Genomic DNA, 14,684 nt, shown 5'->3' with positions numbered 1-14,684 from the left:
ACCAATTCCGCACTCCATCTTTGAGCCGTCAGTAAAGTTGGTTGTGTCGAAACCTATCGACACGATGTCATCCTCCCAATCTTCTCTGGATGGGAAAATAACCTTAAAGCCCTTACTAAGGCTCAAAGTAGGAGTGCAGTAGTCAGTTACTACCGAGATAATATCTGAGGGAATCAATTTCGTTGTGTAGCTGTGACCATAAGGTTTTTTTTTTTTAATAAATATGATTTTAAATCATGAAAATAAAATTTTTATTTTTAAAATCATGAAATGAAAATAAAAATAAAAATAAACCAGCATAGGTGTTCTTATATGCGTTTCACCCCGATGTAATGGTTGGACTCATCAGAAGATGACCATTACACCTTGTCTTGACGCATATTTTCTCGAATAAATCGAGATTCCATATAATATGAGCTACATAGAGCTACTGTGAATTATATGGTTGCTACAAGTCTTCAGAGAAGATAAATTGTAGCTGTCAAGACAAGGTGTAATGATCATCTTCTGATGAGCCCAACCATTACATTGGGGCGAAACGCATATAAGAACACCTATGCTGGTTTATTTTTATTTTCATTTCATGATTTTAAAAATAAAAATTTTATTTTCATGATTTAAAATCATATTTATTAAAAATAATTGGTGTTCAGGAACAAACAATTCGACTGTTAACAGTCAAACATTTCATAAGGTTTTGACAACCAGCTGTTTGATTCCTTCAGCCTAATAGCGCTGCAGCAAACTATGTATTTAATAAAAAGGTCGATTGGTAGAAGATCCAAAATAACGTTTAAGGCGTCCGTTGGGCAAGTACGCATGGCCCCTGTGGTGCCCACGCAAGCTGTTCTCTGAACCTTCTTTAGCTTATCAATATTATAGGCTTTGCTAAGAGCAGGCCACCACACAATCGACCCATATGTTAAGATTGGACGTACTACGGATGTGTACATCCATACAATCATCTTCGACTAAAGTCCCCACTTTTTGCCGAAAGTTTTGCTGCAGGCGTAGAAGGCAACACAGGCCTTCTTAACCCGTACTTCAATATGTAGTTCCCAGTTTAGTTTAGGGTCGAGTATAACTCCCAAATATTTTGTACTGGAAGACAATCATAGGATTTGACCGTTGAGTCGAGGTATCGTGAAGGGCGGTCCTTTAGATTTGGTGGTAAAGAGCAACAGTTCAGTTTTACTTTGGTTAACTCCTAGTCCACAACTCGTGGCCCAGCTGCTAACTTTCTTCAAAGCTGACTCCGTGATTTCACTAATTACAGAGGTGTGCTTTACTGACACTAATAGCACCAAATCATCCGCCTTCACTTCACATCTCTCTAATTTAACGAGAATTGTATCCAGGACCAGAAGCCATAGAAGAGGCGAAAGGACATTACCCTGGGGTGTTCCCATACTCACGTGTTTTGTTGCGATTGTATTGCCTAGAGTGGCTCGAATCTTCCTACCACTGACCATGGGAGTAATCCATTCTCGAATGAAGTCTTCTACACCGATCTTAACGAGCGATTCTTCTATGGATTCACGGCTCTATTTAACTGGGCAAGAGACTCTAAAAGCTTTACTTATAGAAGTTTCAAAGGTTTTCACCTTTGATTCAAGGTCTCCTATCGATTTAGTGAGATTCGGTAAGTTGATTAGTTTAGAATTAGCAATTTGACTGAATTTCGTCCAGTCAGTTCTTTTGGGATTTCTGTAAGGCGATAGGGTTTTTCGACTCGAAATTGATTTGAAAAAGAATCCACTTGTGATCCGAAAACGAATTCAAAGTTGAAACTCTCCGCTTCTCCACTAATAAATTACGGTTGTTTACTAAAGTAACATCAAGCGCATCCTCCCATCCATCATAATTTTCCGAGCTCGGAAAGACGAAAGCGGGAGTATTGCCTCTGTTACAAATTCTCATATTATTCGTTTTGATCACAGAACTTCCTCAAAGAGTATGCCGAGCATTTGCGTCGCCTCCGATCAGAAGGTTTGCCTTTTTGATTTTAGCTTCGTTTATGATTTTGCACACCTCCTCCGGAGGTGATGGAGCACTATGGGCATAGTAAAAAAAAGGCCAACAGCAAACCCTGTGTATTCTTATCTTTAAATATGACAACTGTCAGATCGGGAGTGCTAAAATTTGGACATAAAAAACCTTTTAAATGTTTCTTAGCTAAAATACAAGTTCTGGGATTACCTTGGTCTTGATCTGCGGTTTTATAAAAGAGGTCGTATTGGTTGTCTTGGAGGCCTCGCACCTTGAGGCCGTTTATCCACGGTTCTTGGATAACGCCAATGTCGAAGTTTTCTTCCCTAAGGAAATCTCTCAGATTATCTTAAGCACACTTAGAGTGCTTCAGATTAATCTGGATGACCTTGTTGCGAGGCAAGAGGAGGTGTGGAGGTGGGTGAAGTGGAAGGGTAGGATAAGGATGAGGTAGGAAAAAGAGATAGGAAGATTAGGAATAGGTTAGGTGGGATTGTTGAGATCCGGGGGACGCGGCCTGCTTGCGGTGCACGGCGTCAGCTCGTCGGACGGGGGGGGGGGGGGATCCTGCCCCAGAAACTCAACCTCGCCTGCAGACAAAAACATAAATCAGGCCAAGGAATGAGGAAACGGAAGGAAACACATACGGACGGACTATTGGCACATCAGGGCACTGCGGATGTTAGTGCAGTGAGGACATTACCCACCCTACCTTTAGGTATCCGTGGTCAGTTTTGGATACCCCCAATATTGTTGGTAGATGATCGGGTTCAGGTCATCTTAACTCCACGTCTACTCCGTTATCCTTGACACCCCTGACAAAAAAACTCAAGCTCTCATTGTTTCGCTTGGGCGAAACATAAAAAAAACTTTGTATCTCTATTGCCGGCGTTTCGGTCGGAAGTTTCATTTTATTTAATTGACAGCGTAATCATCATCAGATTTATAAATACAATAAAGTAACATAAAAACAAGAAAAAAAAAATGGTAACAAAATAAAAGCCAGGTTGGTAGTCCTGCGTCTTTATTTGCTTCTACCTTTGCGTAGAAGTACCCTTTGTGGTATTTTCTATTTTTACTAAGCGAATACGATTAGCGGAGCCCTAATTCTCTACCTCTAAAGAGCTCTGTGGAGGTATCTATCAGGACACTGCACAAAAAAAACGTACGGGACCGAACACGAAATTTACACCAACCGTTTCTTTTCGCACCTCACAATAAAAAACATACAAAAAAAAGATTATAGAATTAAACAAAAAATATAACTTCCACGCCGAGGAATTAATTAATAATAAACGAATTAATTTGATAAATTTCAAAAAAAAACTTAAATATAGGACAATCACAAACACAAAAAGAAGGTATAAAGATATATATGTTAACTTATAAATTGATTTCTTTTTTTTTCTCCTTCAACTTTGTTGGCTTCTAAATTCCCATTTATTTCAAACTTTCTTTAAAATTTCCTTTAAGTCCAGTTTTTTTCTTCTTTAGTTTCTTTTTTTTTCCAGTCTTCAAGTTTCAATTTGTTTTAGTTTTTCTTCCCTTCAATTTCGATTTTTTTTTTTTAATTTTTATTTGATTTCAAATTTTTAAATTTTATTTAATTTAAAAAATTGTTTGAATTGTATTTAATTTCAAATTTTTTTTTGAATTTTATTTAATTTCAAAATTTGTTTGAATTTTATTAAATTTCAAAAATTTTGTTTTTTTTTTTTTTGGGCGGCGGCCCCGCTCTCCATAATTTAATTCGGGCCGCCGGGAATCAAACTATTAAAAAAAAATACCACTAAGTAAATCCCTATACTTCGATAATTTAAGAGACTCACCACTTTTTCTAGTTATTTGCTTGGTTGTTTTTTTTTTTTGTTGTATTCCAAATAGTTGGCACCAATTGAAATTCCACTTATTCCACTTTCACTATCTTAAACATCTTTTCTTATCTATAACGAATTAATTTTAATATTCGCATTTAAATCAAATTAAATAAAAAAAAACTAACTATATCAGCAATCTGGTGGTCCAGCTGTTTCTTTTTTTGATATTTGAATATTATTTTACCACTATCACTCACTTTTTAATCCACTGTGTGGTAGATGGCCAAATTAGGGAGTGCTGAAATTATCATCCCACCCACACCGGCAAAAAAAAATATTCGGATGATGTATTCTATCTCTAACAGGAACACATCATCCGATCCACCTATCCATACATATACCCCCAACCAACATCATCACACTCAAATAGTGGGAAACCAAGTAGGTATTAGAACACTTCCAACAGAATAGGGGTATCAGTGTCCCAAGAACTAAGGGTGTGTTCCACGGTCGAAATCGGAGAGACCTGTAACACCGAACCACATGAAACCAAAACATTTAAAAAAAATCCATACACATAATAACAAAGTAACCACAAAACGTATGAATACGAATCACCTAACCACTGCAATGACATGCATTAACCGTCAGTACTGAAAACTAAACACGGATATAAAACAAAGTTTCATTCACATGCAACTTAACAATTCAACCAACTTAAACGACAATACACCAAACCCAGATCTCTTCCGGAACGCACTCATTGCTTTCCAATGGAATTTCTCTCCACTGAGTTATGGAGAGTTTCCATGGAGACCAACAATGAGGCAAGTGACAGCTACATCACAACATAAACAACATCCAACGAGTCAACAACTTTTGGGTAAGTATGAAATTTATTTGTTTATTATTTAACTATTCTTTTTTTATTTTATTATTTTAGGATTGAGGAGGCGGTTCTTGAAAAGGCGTCCACAACAACCTTCAGCGCGTTTTTTAATTATTTTTAGCTGCAGAGCTGGGGCCCGGCAACTGGCTGGGGATCTCGACTCCGCTTTTAACATCGTCAACCTCGACGTTGTCATCAGCTTTGTCGGTGTCTGTTACCCGACTCTGCAGAATTTTAATTTTGGCATTCCTTATGCCAAAACTGAGTTTGTACTCGGCCTTTTCGAGTGCCCCTAGACTCTCCTCGCTAATCCTCAGAAGGTAAGAGGCGCTGGTCTTCTGCGGTTTTTCTGCTTTAACTACAGCCCAATCGTGCATGGGGACCAACGAATTTTGCCTCTGAAGACCGCGGATCAGGTCCTGTCCACTTGGCTTTATGCTCATGAGCGGCAACCAAATACGAGCCTTTGGTTGTCTAGGGATGTCCTTAGCTGAGATAAGCTGAGATAAGCTTGAGATTCAAGCCCTCCCAGTCATTGCCAACCTTAGCAATGCTTTCACTAAGGAAAACCTGTCCGCACTCTAAATTACCCTATACCCCCTGAGCATCTCGCCAGAGTCAAAACTAGGGTAGGGGCCCTCACTGTTTGATATAGTGTATGAAAACACCATCTCAGAGAGCTTGCCCTCCATAGAGTTCCACACGTTCAGCAGACTTTTGCTGTTTGTGGAGAGCTCATCCACAACTGCTACGTGCAGTCAATCAGTCATCCCTGACAATCTCACTAAAAGTACGCAGTTGCGCTGCTCCAGAAGATGGTGCTTTCAGTGGCTTTGTCTACCTGAGATCTGTTTCGCTTAACGGCCTTTTTTTCGGCTGGCCAGAAGGTTGTTGTATTCATCAACAACCGACTTCTGATGGTTTTTTGGTTCCTCGATTTGCACTGCAACTACATACAAATTTGAAAAACAAATTTACAACTTTATATAATAACTACTACTACTACTACCACTACGAACTACATGTATGTCGTTTTGATTTGTTGCTGAAAAAACACATCAATTAGTGCTTCATAAGTATGTGTTTACGTAAAACTTGCTTTAAAGTAGTCCTGTCATCATGAGCCTTCTGGTCAATTATTGATTCTAATCTAATTGAAGAATTACTGGACTAGAGCTCGTAAGTCGATCCTATGAATACAAAATCTTGGCTTCTTAGGATATTTGGTATATGAATTTCTGAGCCAAGGTTGCCGGCTTGCGCAGCCACTGTTGGAACATCATAAGGGCACTTCAAAATGATATCTGCCTTCTGTTATATTTCTTGGTGCATTGGCCGAAGATGTTGGAAACCGTAAAGAATTATATTATTTAAAATGTTTCTGTTTGGATCACTCGTAAATTAATCAATTAACAAACCTGGATTGCCTGCATAATCTGCAATTGCTGTCACTGCTGTTGAGTCGTTCCAGCACCAACATTCAGCTGCTGGGACTGGGAGAAGAGTGTTAGCGATCGACTACGGAATGTTGAAACTTCTACTTGCGCCATTGACTTGATGGTGTTGTTGCTCCTTTTATATTTGTGACACCTCCACCGTTAACGCCTGCGGCAGCTATGACCACTAAGATGGGGGCAGATGTCGCCGATCAGAAAGATACACGTTTTAGTTCACAATCCATACAAATTGTTTAGAACTTATTGTATTCTTATTATTTCAACTAAAATATACACACAATGTCCAGCGTCTGTCATTAAAAACATTGATGTTATTTTGATCGAGAAATATGAAATAAAACTTACTTGTAAACAGCGGCCTTGTTTCGAGCAAAGTTTTGCCTTCCGGATTCTTTGATTGAAGTTGCTTCCTGCATTATGCTATTTAATTGGCAGCATCTAAATGAAAACACGGACTATACGATAGTTGTTACACCTGCAATTTGACACACTTTATCGTTTATTCATTGAAATGGACTTGAATTCCTTTATTATAAATGTTTTTGCTCTGAAAATAATATCAAATTATATTAAATATCGAAATAATTTAAAAAAAAACTTACTCTTAAAATCCCAAACGAATTGGTCGCATTCACAAAGTGTTGTGTCTAAAAATCTGAGTGGAAGATAAGGAGACTTAGAAACCATTAAAATTCATTATAATCTTTATTTCATTAAAATAAAAAACAACTTGCTACTAGTTACTCTATAACCTCAAAATTATATACTTCTGTACTTTGATCGATTGCAACGTGGAATGAATAATGAATTGTGAATAGGAAAAGACAAGAGATATAATTCATAGAGTGAGACAGATAATAAATGTTTTTACTTCAGATTTAGACATGTTCAATGATATGATAATTTATATATGATAATCTCCCACGCTCGTTGTATCCGTGGCATGATGGTTAGTGCATTGAACTGTCATGCCAGATGTCTTGGTTTCGATCTCTGCCTATGCCATCTAAAGTCTTTTCACAGGTACTGCCTCTTGCGAGGAATTGACAAATTCTCCAAGAGTAGCTCTTGTCATGAAAAAGTGCTTTCTCAAATTAGCCGTTCGGATTCGGCATAGGTCCCCTCCATTTCTGACAACATTACTCGCACACAGAAATGGTTGGGAGTTGTAAGTGTCTAGGCCCTAGTTCTCAACGGACTACTGCGCCACCCAATTTATTATTTTTTTAATCTCCCACGCTATTATAGCTCGTAGCCTAGAAGATAAGCTGGCTGTCCCCGAGTTCTGCCGGTTCTGCGAATCGCTGGTATGTTTATTGGTACTGCAACTGGTTGTGTTCGCACATCGATACTTCTTGGTATCAATGGATCTTCATCAAATTGAATTTGTTTTCATCTAGTCTAGGATCACTTCTATTCGGTTGATCTTCTGGAAAAGTAACTTTCTTTTTTGGAAAATCTACACCTGATTTATATAATTGGTTGATGTGACGTTTTATTACGTATCCACTGTCCAGCTCGATTTCATAGTGCAGGTGACCAAACTTCTTTTTGAAGTCTCCGAATTTCCACCTTGGTCTTCCAATTGTGTAAAATCATAATTGAACTCTATCTGCCACGCTTAAATTTCGAAGTTGTGTTGTATTTTCATTTGACAATTTCTCATGTTTAGAAGGACGCATCGCATCTAATTTAATTCTCATCTCCCTGCCAAGGTATTGATGTGCTGGACTTTTTCCATTCGATAAAGGTGTAGCTCGATAACGATATAATATTTCCCGTACTTTTTCATACATTTAACCTTTTTCTTCTGCCAAAGCGTTTAATTTTGGTTTGAATGTTTTAACATGTCGCTCAGCTAATCCGTTAGTTGCTGGATGCCCTGGTGCTATAAACTTTTGTAGTATACCATTTTCTTCACAGTTTTTTTTTTTAAATTAGGTGCTTTGAAAAATCAATGCATTGTCCGATACAATGATTTTGGGTAGCCCATGTGTCGCGACAATGTCTTGAAGAAAGCTGATTGTTACTTCCGATGTAGGTGCTGATTTTGAAACTTTAATTTCTAGCCATTTTGATTTTGCATCGATGAGGACGAAAAAGTTATAACCTTGGAATGGGCTGGCGTAATCCATATGTACTCTTTCAAAGTTTTCATTTGGTTCATCCTAGTGATGAGTAGCGATCTTAGGAGGACTATTTCTTCCAGCAGCACATTTTTTGCAAGCTCTTACAAGTTGTTCTATGCTTAAATCAATTCCATTCCAGTAACAATATTTCCTGGCTAATTGTTTCATTCTTACAATGCCAATGTGAGTATGATGTAGATCCCTAAGGACTTCGCCTTGCAGAGAGTCTGGAATAACAACACGATTTCCCTTAAAAATAACTCCATCTTGTAACGAATAATCAGCATTTTCTATTTCTCCTTTAATTAATTCTTCTTTAAGTTTTATAGTTTTGTATCATTTTCGCTTTCTTTCGCTATTGATGTAGCTGTAATTGATAAAGTTGATATTTGATTGATAATAATTTGATCTTGAAAGTCTTTGATTTCGTCATCTAAGATGAAATGAATCAGTAGCTGGGCTTCTTGATAAACAATCTACATGAAGATGTTCTTCTGCTTTCTTGTGTTGAATTGTGTAGTTAAATCCTTGTAGGAACGATGCATATCTGAGAAATCTGGTTGATGTCATGGCTGGAATTTTTGATTGCTGGTGAAATATTCTTGTTAGAGGTTTTATTGTATGTTATTAAGATGAATTCTCTTCCGTAAAAATACATGTACAATTTGTCAATGGCAAAATCTATTGCCAGTGCCTCTCTGTCAAGTTGGCTTTAATTTTGTTCCGCTGATGTTAAAGATCGGTATATAAAATCAATTGGGTGTTCCGAACCCTTGTCAATATGTGACAAAACAGCCGCTATCCCAAATGGACTTGCATCACATGCTAACGTTGTCTGTAACTGTGGGTCATACTGTGTTAATACTCGGTCGCTCATGATTTCTTTCTTAAGTTTAACAAACTCAGCTTCACACGACTCTAACCATTTGAATTTATTATTTTTTTGGAGCAATTGTCGTAATGGAAAGGTAATAGTTGAAAGATCTGGTATAAATTTGGAATGGTTAGGTTAGGTTGGAGTGGCTGTCCAGATGTCATTGACGCACCTAGACCTCAAGGCTCAATTGTGATACCACTAATGAGGTTACTCATGGGAGAGTAATTAACTTAAACAAACCATTTTGTACTTTTAATAAAGTTAGAGAGACATTTTGTGTTAATCGTTGCCAGTTCACTGGTATTATCGAAGAAGGGATTATGGCTGAAACACAAACATGCTTCAGCTTCGGCTTCGCCTGACGTTTACGAGTTCAGCCATAGGAATTCCATGCATGCTATCACAATTAAGCTTCGACCTCACGTTTCGTTTGACAATCGTAAGAACGTAATGTAACGTAATGTGACTCCAAACGGAAGCTCTAGTTCAATTAACTGAACATTTGCTTTGTCTGACAGCTCATCAGCTGTAAAAAAAAGTCAACAAACAAAATATTTGATCTTTGGAGGGATAAAATAATAGAAATGTCATTCAAAGCAACCTCGAAGCAGGCCTAACGTAACGCAGACGAAGCCGAAGCTTGTATGTGTTTCAGCCATTACCGAGAAAGTTATTCCTTTTAATGGAGAGTGCTGGACATGTACATAGGAGGTGTTGAACTGTTTCCTCTTCCTCCTCGTCCATGCAGCTTCAACAGAAATCATTTGTGTAGACCCCTAGCCTCAGAGCATGTCTTCCTATGAGGCAGTGTCCTGTTATTAGTCAAATTGTAGAGCTTATACTTTGTCTTCTCAGGGATATCAAGCCTTTTGACCGTTTTAAGCCTATACTTGGCCATATTTGCTTGGTTGCTAGGCAGGTGGTACCATCTAGCATTTGTTAATTCTAGAGCATATTGTTTGAGAAGGTATTTGCATGTAGCAAGTGGTGTTCCTATGTTAATAAATTTGGAATAGTATGTTGTCATTCCCAAAAATGTTCGTACTTCATCTGATGTTTTTGGTCGTGGCATATTTTTAATGGCTTGAATTTTATGTGGTGATTTTAGAATTTGATTCTTACGTACAACGTAACCTAAGTATCGGATTTCTTCTTTAAAATATTCAAATTTATCTTTATTAAGGTGTAAATCGAACTTTTGTAATCTTTCGAAACACTTAACAAAACGATTTTTGCATTCACCGATTGTTGCCCCATGTATTATTATATCATCAAAGTAAGATAAAGTACCTTCTAGTCCTTGAAGTATTTGATCTAGTATCCTATTGAATTCGCTGATGCTGTTTTAATTCCAAAAGATAGTCGATTCATTCTATACGTGCCTCTGTGAGTTGATATCGTTTGAATCTGCTTGCTCTCGTCATCAACTTGTGCATGAGATAGGCCTTGTATAAGTCCACTCGACAAAAATATTTAGTTTCGTAATTTATTTAGAAGTTCATCGATTGGCTTGATTGGGTAATGTGCCGTTTCCAGTTGAGGAGTTACTCCTACTTTGTAAACGACACATAACCTCACCTTACCATTTTGGAATCACCACCAGAGGTGAACCCCAATCACTTGTATTAATTTTTGATATAATTCCATCCTTTTCTAGTTCATCAAGTTCTTTTTCCACTTTATCACGCAGTACGAATGGTACTTCACGTTCTTTTACAAAAACTGGTTTGGCTTTTTCTTTCAGTTTTAATGAGCAAACTACGTTTGGAATGGATCCCACTCTCTGTTCGACAATTTTGGCACATTTGTTCATTAATTCAGGAATGGAATCGATGGTAAAAATTTCATTACTCAGATGTTGTGAGGGTTGGTCAATATTTTGTAAACTGATGGCCAGATGTCGAATCCATACTCTGCCTAAAGGTGGTGCATATTTTGAAGGGACTATATGCATCTCCTCTATCGATGTCTTGTGTTGATATTGTACCTTTACCTGTAGCTCAACTTTTGCTATTGGAGCGAATATCTCTCCCGTACACGATCGAAAACCAACTTCTGCATTTAGTTTAGATTAAGTTTGATGAAATCTTTTTCCGGCAGCAACTTAAATCCCGATCCGGAATCTACTTTGAATTCTTGACGCTTCCCATTGATCAAAACATATGTGTAGAATTTTCTACCATCAATTGAACATATTTCGGATTTGGAATAAATATCAACTCTTTTATTTAAGTGATGTATGTTGTCTGAATAATCGTACTGTTCATTATTTGTTGGATGACTTGTAAGAGCGTTTGTTTTTTGATTCGATTTGATTAATACATTTTTTTATTTATGCATACTCGTTTGACATGGCCACGTTTTTTGCAATACTCAAAGTTAAGAAGATTTCTACTTGATTTACAATCATTTGCTAGGTGATTATTCCGACCACATCGCAGACATAATCCTTCGATTCCTAAGCTTTTGTAATCGATGAATGATTTAGAATTTCTTGATTTTGAACGCTGTTGAGATTGGCTGTTTGAATATGGCTGTGGTTTTTATTCTGTTGTCGAAATTTTGAATTGGTAACTTTATTGATTTCCAAATTTGTTGAGTTTTTTTTTTTTTTTGCAATCTACCTTCGATGCTTCGAAGGTAGATTGCAAAGTATCCTATTGAAGCTTTGCCACATAATCGTTTGTAGTCTGTTATATTTTGATATTCTGATAAAAAATAATGTTGTTCTACCAATGAATTTTTTTCGGGCAATAATGCTTTTCTAATAATGCAATTAACTGGTCAGACTTTAATTCATTAATATTTTTAGGAGTTGCGAAAGTATGAAATTTATTTGTTTATTATTTAACTATTCTTTTTTTATTTTATTATTTTAGGAATGAGGAGGCGGTTCCTGAAAAGGCGTCCACAACAAAATTTGCTGTTTATTGAGATATACTCTCAATTAAAAGCAAAAAACAAGGATTCTGGATGCCTGGGAAATGGAATGGGATTCGGATGATGGCAAGGAACGGGAGGTACAAGGGATGCTGAGATGAGTGAGTTTTTTGAAAAGCACAATTAGTTTTATTGGATCTTATTTTTTTTTTGTTTTTCCTTTCCTAGATTAAGGGAGCTTTTGGATAATTGTGGGGAAAAACCCACGATTTAGGACGGGCAAACTATTGTACTACGATTAAGTAGCGGTTAGTATTAAAGTTATAAAGATAAGTCGGCTTCCATTTCGTTTTTTTTTTCTATGGTTATTTTTCAATAGTGGCACCTTGAGAAGGTCAATGACCCTAACAATAATGAGCGTAGGTTGCCGACCTACCTCAACGTTAGTGAAAGGAAAAACGAATAACATTTTATTTATAATCAACACTTATCATTGATGTCCCCCATCTCTATTCGCCACCACTACGAATTTCTACGTTACACCATTCGAGTAATTGTTGGTGAGTGATCTTTTTTATAACCTTATTTTGATTGATAAGATTATAGTTAAACTTAAAAATTAATAAATTAATAAATAAGTTGATAAGTTAATAAATAAATAAATAGTAGATAAATTAGTAAAATCAGTAACTTTTGTAAATATCACAGATCGTAGTTTTCAATCATTGCGGATAGTATTTAAGTTAGTAAAATTAGTAAATTAAGTATTACAAGTTTTAAAAGATAAGTTACTTAAGCTAAAATAAAAAAGAAAATATAAATATCACAGATGAAAAAAAAAATAAAGCTATCAGTGTTAGTAGGATTAATAAAGTTAGTTAAAAGTATCACAGATGGAATGGTCAAACCATTTTATCACAGATAAAGAACAATTTTAAAAGCTATTAGTCTTAGTAAAATTATTAAAATAAGTAAAAATATCACAGATGGGATGGTTGAACCATTTTATCACAGATGTTTAATAAAATGAGTTAATATACTAATAAATAAATAAATAAGAACATTTAACATTAAGTAACATTTAGAACATAAGGGATGGAATGAATATAATAAATACATATATACTTAAAATATCCGTGTTTGTTAAACAGTTCCAGGTACTTTTGGTTTTTGTTATTGGTTGTTTCGGTTTTTTTCTTTTTCGAACTGTTGCTAAATAAATATAATAAGTTATACTCACGGATAATTTAATAAATTAACAAATAACAAACAGAAACGATACGAATTAGCAACAATGATAATTACGGCTTGTATTTAAAACAAACAAACGTGTTTTTGAAGAATTCTACTCATTGTTTTAAATCTTTTGCGTGATATATTCCAAGTCTTTTTCCGGTTAAGTTTTCTAACTCATACATTTGATTTCCTATTCGTTTAACTACGCGGCATTTAATATACTTGGGTGAGAGTTTCGCTGATAAACCTTTCGACGAATCGCTCATCACAAAATTTTTCCTATACACCTCTTGTCCGGGTGAAAATTTAACGTTTTTAGTACGGACATTATAAATTTTTGAGGATTTATCGTTGGCTTTAATTATGTTTTTGCGAATTTGATTTCGTATGCACTGCAATCGACCTTGTCGGGGAAGAGTTAACAGCTCGCTGTCGTTTAGCGCATGCAACTTCTTTGCAAGTTCATAACTGCTACCGTGCGTCATCATGTTTGTGCCGAATAATGCATAATAAGGTGACACACCGGTACAGCTATGAACCGCGCTTCTTAACGCACACGCGATGTCGCTAAGGTGCGTATCCCAATACCTTTGATCGTCTTTTAGGTACGATCGAATAGCAGCCAACAAGGAGCGGTTCACCCTCTCCGACGCATTCGATTGAGGTGCATAGTGAGCGGTTTTAAAATGCCTTATACCGTATTTAGTTATCATCGATTCGAATTCCTTGGATACAAATTGTTTTCCAATGTCGGAATGGATGATATTAGGTACTCCAAACATATTAAAGTCGTCTTCTTTTAAAAATTTAATGACGCTTGAAGTACTTGCTTTTCGTAACGCTTTCAACAACACAAATTTGGACAAATGATCTAAGACAACAAACACGTATACATTTCCTAATTTTGACCTTGGATATGGTCCTAAAAAGTCAATGTATATTTTTTCAAATGGACGATTACTACAATATGACGTAACAATAGTAGGACGAGATACTTGATTCAACGCTTTACTTTGTTTACACACACTACAATTGGAGACGTATTCACGAACATGCACGGTCATATTAGGCCAATAGAAATAATTTCTAAGTTTAGCTAGGGTCTTTGCTATGCCACCATGTGCGGATTTAGGAGGATCATGAACCTTCCTTATAATTTCCTCGGTTAAACCTGATGGTACCCAAAGGAGCCAAGAATGTTCCCACATTTCTTCTTCGCCTAATTTTTTAAAAACTTTTTTATAAACATATCCGTTTTCGTATTTTAAGTTGGGAAGCTCGTCTTTATGGTTGTAAACCGTCTCGATGAGGTCTAAATATTCATCGGAAAGGAATTCCGAATCCACATGTACCCGAGAAAGAGTATCCGGTACTACGTGTTGACTTCCTTTAGGGTGCTGTATGTCGAAG

The 14,684-nt window shown here is 36.5% G+C and overlaps 1 long non-coding RNA gene across 1 annotated transcript; it reads left to right on the top strand.

The window, feature by feature from the left end:
* Window positions 1–4,567: 4,567 nt before the first annotated feature.
* LOC129947581 (uncharacterized) lies at window positions 4,568–12,592 on the top strand. The gene is made up of 4 exons (XR_008781733.1): window positions 4,568–4,689; window positions 12,038–12,199; window positions 12,267–12,346; window positions 12,418–12,592. It is a non-coding gene; the product is annotated as an uncharacterized LOC129947581 (long non-coding RNA).
* The last annotated feature ends 2,092 nt before the right edge of the window (window positions 12,593–14,684 follow it).

Source organism: Eupeodes corollae, chromosome 2 (assembly GCF_945859685.1).
Source record: "Eupeodes corollae chromosome 2, idEupCoro1.1, whole genome shotgun sequence".
Taxonomy (NCBI): Eukaryota; Metazoa; Arthropoda; class Insecta; order Diptera; family Syrphidae; genus Eupeodes; species Eupeodes corollae.
The sequence above is the reverse complement of the archived record's forward strand: the minus strand, read 5'-3'. Positions and strand labels throughout refer to the sequence as shown.